A 6,597-nucleotide genomic window follows, 5' to 3' on the forward strand; every position below is an offset into this window, starting at 1 on the left:
ACTATCCAACTGTGAACAATACTTCATCCTACCCATATCAGCCTATATCATAACCATCTTACTTATCAACATACCAGCCTATTTTCAACCCCTAAGCTCTCATATACAGCTTTAACATTCAACCTCCTATAAGATCCCAATTCATCCTGCTAGCTCAGTAAATGGTTCACAAAAGCAACAAAATTATCCAAAAAAAGCTCATATTTGATCCAATCCCCATGACTTATACGAAGTTATATCAAGAGCTCTATAACAACTACTTGGTTACCCTCAACTATGTGGAGCCACTCAAGCCACCTTATCTCAAATGGTATGATCTTATAGCCCACTATGACGACCACTATGGAATTACTGGTCATTCCACTGAAAATTGCACTACTTTGAAACATAAGGTGTAATGGCTAATCAAGGATGGGCTGATAAGTTTTGATCAAGGAAGAGCAACAGCACCTAATGTTAATAGCAATATGAAATTCCCTCAAAGCTAAAACAAGGTTTAGTGAGCTCAAGATGATTTCGACAGTCAATGGAATGAGTTTTTGAAAAAAAATTCTAGATTAATGTTCAAAATTGTTTGAATATTCATTATTTGGATATACCATTCATCCCAATGACATGCATCAACTTTTTTTCCCTATTTGTTTTTGTACCAAATTCGTTCCTCATTGATTACCTTTCTCTCAAATCACCTTGTGTTCTCTCATTGTTACATCCCCATAATAAATCAAGAAAATGTGTAAGTGCATTATATTTGTCATGATTTGAAATGATGATGAATGAATGACAATGTGTATAAAAAAGTCTTGCATTCCTTTGAAGAGAAATCCAAGATAATAAAAGAAAAAGGAAGAGATGATAGAAACCTAAAAAATGATTATTTGAAAAGGCACATGGTGTGACTAGATGATGAATATGGGGATAAATTGATCGACATAACTTGTCAATAGTAATCAAATAATGAATATAATATGGATCAAAGGACATAATTAATTCTAAAATGGCTAGTGTTGAGAAGCCTGAGAATTGTAGTGAAAAAAATGTGGGTCAATGGATGAAATTTATGTTGATATTGCTAGTACTAAGGAGCCTTTTTTGTGAGTTGTGATTAAATGATATGAGGCAATAGACAAAACTTGTTCTAGAATTGTTAGTGCTGAGAAGCTTCTGAATGGTGATCAAATGATGAAAATAATGATGATCAATTAATGAAACTTGTTCCAAAGTGTTGAGAAACTAAACAAGAAAAAAACATGAGATGGTGGAGACTTAAGGACCATATTACCACATTTTATTAGAATTTCATGACTTTGATATTTGCATTACATGCATTATGTTGGCATTATTGTTTGAAGAATATTTGAAACTTTGGTTTGGCTATGCATTTGCATTATGCAGTAAACATTTGAATCATGATTGAGAGGATGGCTTTGTGAGAATCTAGATTGTTGCATTTGCATTATTAAGAAAACATTTGCATTATTGATCATGACATTCATTAAATGCATAATTTTGAGTCACTTGAAAAAGAAATTAGAATCTTTTGATGAGATTTTTTTTATTTTCAAATGAGAATCTTTGAATTTTTGATGTGTGAAACCTAAAATTTGTCAAATGTGAATCTTTAAATTTCAAATGAGAATCTTTGAATCTTTATGTGAAACCCAAAATTTGTCGAATGTAAATCTTCGAATTTCAAATGCAAATCTTCGAATTTCAAATGAGAATCTTGAATCTTTGAATCTTTGAGGTGTGAAACCTAACATTTGTTGAAAGTGAATCTTCGAACTCAAATGATAATCTTTGAGTTTCGAATGAGAATCTTTAAGGTGTGAAACCCTAAAGTTCGTCGAATGTGAATCTTCGAACTAGAATGAAAAGTTTTGAATTTTTGGATAAGAATCTTTAAAATTCAAATGAAAAGCTTTGAACTTTTGGATGTGAATCTTCAAAGTTCAAATAAGAATCTTTAAATGTTGGATTCAAGTCTTGCAATTTGCAAATGCAAATATTGAGATCATATGAATCAAACTCTTGTGAAACTAAAATTTTAAGAATCAAATTTCAGTGAATTCTTGTGAAGTTGAAAAGTTTTTATGAGTCTGAACCTTTGATTTTGAACTCAGATTGCTAATCTTTGAGTTTTCATTACAAATTTCATCAGATCTGATTTACAACTCTACTAGACATGATTGTCAAAAAGCCTTTTATTTTTCAAAGTTGTGATTGCCTCTATTTAGAAGAGCATTTTATTTTTCAAAGTTCTGGTTGCCTCTATTTAGAGGAGCATTTTATTTTTCCTAAAGTTGTGGTTGCCTCTGTTTAGAAAAGTAATTTGTTTTTCAAAGTTGTGGCTGCTTTTATTTACAAGAGCATTTTATTTTTCCTAATGTTGTGGTTGCCTCTATTTAGATGAGCAATTTATATTTTCAAAGTTGTGGTGCCTCTATTTAAAGGAGCAATGTATTTTTCAAAGTCGTTGAGCCTTTATTTAGAAGAGCTTTGTTTACTTTTTCAAAAAAAAAAACATAAAAAAATAAAACAAAAAAAAGATGAATGTGTTGGGATGATCATATGCAAGGTGTCTATGTCTTTGCACAATTCCTGTTGCATAGGAAATAAGTAAAAAGGGGCCGTTGTAAACACCCTAATTGGTCCGAGCCCAAACCTATTGGGCCCAGTACAATAGGGCTTAGGCCTAAGCCCATTGGTCTCGATTCAATAGGGTCCAAGTGATCAGCCCAACTGTTTATTTTTTTATTTATTTTTATTTTTATTTTTGTTTTGGTTTTTATTTTGATTTTTTATTATTATTTATTTTATTTTAAAATAATAGGATATTAATTAAAAAATGAAAAAAAATGAAAAAAAAAAGTGGTTAAAGAGTTTAAGTCGGATTAAAGGTTGGAATTAGAATTCAGAAGGGATTGAAATCCCATTTGGCTTAGGATTTTTGGATTTGAAAAACTCTATAAATATAGGCTTAGATACAAATCAAACACACATGAAAACAAAAAGAGAAAAACAGAGGCTTCCTACTTTCTCTTTAAATCTCTCTACTTTAAGTTGACTTTGCGTTGCATTAGAGCATATCTTCAGTAGCTTCAACCTTGGATCTTTTTTCCTTAGGGCAATTTCTCGTTAGGATTTCTTGGTAGTGTTTTTCTTTAACAAAGAAAAAATCATTTCCCATTTTGTTTTCTATTTTCTTGGTAATGATGATGATATACCTCCATTACATCAAACTAAAGTTTCAAAAGGGTGTAATATTGCTGGATATGGAAGATCTATCGTAGGTTCTGCCTTGTATTCTGGGATGCATTCTAACATTGAGGCCCAAATACATCTACTTAAGCAAGAAGTTTATTGTTCTGTCCTGTGTGCTTTTAAAGCACAATCTGATGCCATTACTTAGGAAAAGGAATGATTGATAACAGAACTTAAGAAAGAACTGAAAGTGTCAGACGATGAGTATAGAGAGCTTCCGACAAAGGTTAATGCTGATGATATTATCAGAAGGATAAGTGATTGGAGACAAGTTGGTGGCAACCAATCTTCAAGACTTATTGTATCTCATCTTCTTCACGATCTTTTATCTAGTCCAACTGTTTCAGCATCCCGCAAGAAATAGAAGAGATCTCATCCGGGTCAGTCATTACCTGGTGTATCCTCAACAAAAGCTATGCATTACAGTTCTACAATTTTTGCTAGAAATAGGCAAATCAATAACTGTGGCTTCACTGCTGGCCTTTCAGTAAATGAACATTCTGAATGAGAAACTTTTGATCCCTTAATTGGAAAAAAAGTGTGGACGAGGTGGCCTAAAGACAATAGCTTCTATGAAGCTGTAATAACTTATTACAATCCCTCTGAGTCTTTGTCTCAAGCCGAGCCAAACCGAGCTGCTTTTTGAGCCATTCCAGCTTTTCTTCATGCAGCCAAGCCGAGCTTTCTAGCCGCTGAGCTGAGTCATTTTTCTATTTGGTATTTTTTATTTTTTTTATTAATTTATTTTATTTATTTCAATAATATTTTTGCATTATTAAATTTAGGAAAAATAAAAAGTGTAAAACTTAATAAAAAAACTTTTGGGAATAAATATTAATTATCCAATGATGGAATATATAAAAATTTTAAATGGTAAATTTCTATAAAATTCTTAGGTGAGAAATTTTGTCTAAATTTATCCCAAATGGTAGAATAATTTAGATAAAGTTTCAATAACAATAATTAATATTTATTTTCAATCAAAAAAATAAAAAAAAATTAAAATTTTGGTTGAAAATATGTGACAATTATCCAAGGATGAGATTCTTAGAAATTTCAAATGGTAAATTTTCTAAGAAATCACTAGGTGAGAAATTTCTTTAAATTTGTCTCAAATGGTGGAAGAATTTAAATGAAATTTCAATAAAAATTAATTGTCATATTTTTTTATCGAACACAAAAAAATTAAAAAAGAGAATTTCTAAGTGGGCCTAAATGGTAAAAAATTTAGAAATTCAAAAAGAGAAAATATTTCTAATTTGGCCCAAATGGTGGAATAATTAAATATATTTTTGACAAAAAAATAATCAATAAACCATTTTCCAATGATGAAGTCTTGTCAAGATATCAAATTGGATTCTTGAATACTCTTCAGGTGATGAAGTATTTTTAAGAATTTTACTAGATTGATTGAAGAATCTTACAAATTATTTCCAATATTTAACATAAAAATTTAAAACCATTAGACTCAAGACCCTTGGATAAATTCGAAATAATATGGTACCATCCTTTGGATGGGCATGTAGGGGTACTATATCCTTTCCTACATGTAACTGAACTTTTAAACCTTGTTCTGGTTTGTAGACCCGAACCTATTCTTTTAGGGACCCTTTGTCAAGCTTAGGAGCTCTTTAAAAGGATAGATTCCTTAAGTGACTAATCACACCTAGATAAAAAAAATTGGTGGCGATTCCATTCATTTGTTAAGTCTAATTATAGATTTACGGATCTATATGTTATGACAAATAATAGTGGTTATCTATGGTTATGGCTGTAATGAAGTCTAAGTCATAACTTTCAGTAGCATTCCCTTGTCTTGGATTCTAAAATGGTGATTGAATGTGGGAATAATCAAATAACAGCTCGACATAGTCTCTAAAGGTTCTGGCCCCATTATGATAAATTTCATATATAAAAGAAAAAAAAAAAGAAATAACACATTAGAATAGAAAAATAAAATTTTGAACTATAAGGGAAAAGATTTAATATTGGTACTGATAATCTTTCACCAAAATAATCCCTAACAATGGCGCTAAAAACTTAATTGCTATTTTTTAAAACACTAGGTACCAAAATTAATCCTTTTAACCTTATATTTAGATGATGCAATGGGGGTGATGGGTGGTTGAAACAAAATTGAAAAACTAGAAGTAATGAAAGGGTAGTAAAAAAGATGAAAATGATTATCTAATCTAAGAATGTATGAATATAGCAACAAAGTAATTGCATAAAGTAAATGAAGTATAAGCCAAAAGTGGTGAGCAAAGCAAAAAGCTGCCAAAGGCTGAATGTAGAAAGAAAGTGAAATGAAAGCTTTGCAAATAACTTGAAAAGAGATTAAGAATAAGCAAATCAAAAATTGAAAAGGTTTTAAAATTGTTAATCAACAAAGAAAAGTAAAAGTAATGTGAAAGTAACTTGAATAAATCTTGAGAAAAGGCTTGAATAAAACCTAAAATAACTTGAATTAAAATCAAATAAAGCATGAAAAGAGAAAGTTATGGCTAGTTTGTCACCCTAGCTAAACTAAACTAAATAAAAACTTTTGCTAGTGGCATCTAAGAGAAAATAAGAGAGGATTGATGTAAAAAAGTGTTGTTTTTCCTCTTGAAAGCTAGGTTATTTATAAGTGAAAATCCAAGGTAGTAAGGATGAATCTAGACAATTTGTTTCTAGCTAAAATACATTTAAATTCAAAAGCTTTCTAGTTCTAAATAGACTCAAACACCGACTAAGAGAGAGGAAAGTCCATGTGGCCAATTACATTGCTTGGTTCTTGAGTGTGATTAGTCCATATAGCCATCCCTTACTCATGTGTCCATGCTATGTCACATTCATTTGAATTCAACTAGATAGTGTATTTCCTATAATCCTGTTTGATTTACTTTAAACTCATTCAAATGCAAACTAGTTTTTTGCATGATTTTTTGAAATTTGAAATTTGAATTTTCAATCTTCCTTTTCCATGCATGGCCACCTACTTCAAGGCCTTTGAAAGCTTAGGTGGTTAGTTGGATATGTGAACTTCCTTAGGCTTTAGTCGAATGCTAGTCCTCTAACTTTGCATAGGTTCTTCACTTTATAAAAACTATGCAAGACATGCAAGCTTTTAAGCATTTTTTATCCAAATTTAGCTAGAATGTATGAAATTTTTTATGTAAACCTATAAAACAAGAATTTAAGCACACTAAGGGATAAAAGATTTGAAATTTAACAAAAATCACAAAAAATTTCAAAAAAATTAAGTAAAAAGATTTTAAAATTTTTCTAATTTTTACAGTCATCATTAACTATTAATGGTTGTTCAACAAGTTTTTAAGAGAATTTATCAGC

The 6,597-nt window shown here is 30.4% G+C and overlaps 1 pseudogene; it reads left to right on the forward strand.

The window, feature by feature from the left end:
• Positions 1–218: 218 nt before the first annotated feature.
• On the forward strand, positions 219–3,939 carry LOC111288978 (protein EMSY-LIKE 3-like; annotated as a pseudogene).
• Positions 3,940–6,597: the final 2,658 nt, after the last annotated feature.

This window comes from Durio zibethinus, chromosome 4 (genome assembly GCF_047325235.1).
Source record: "Durio zibethinus cultivar Kanyao isolate XHJ-2024 chromosome 4, ASM4732523v1, whole genome shotgun sequence".
Classification (NCBI taxonomy): Eukaryota; Viridiplantae; Streptophyta; class Magnoliopsida; order Malvales; family Malvaceae; genus Durio; species Durio zibethinus.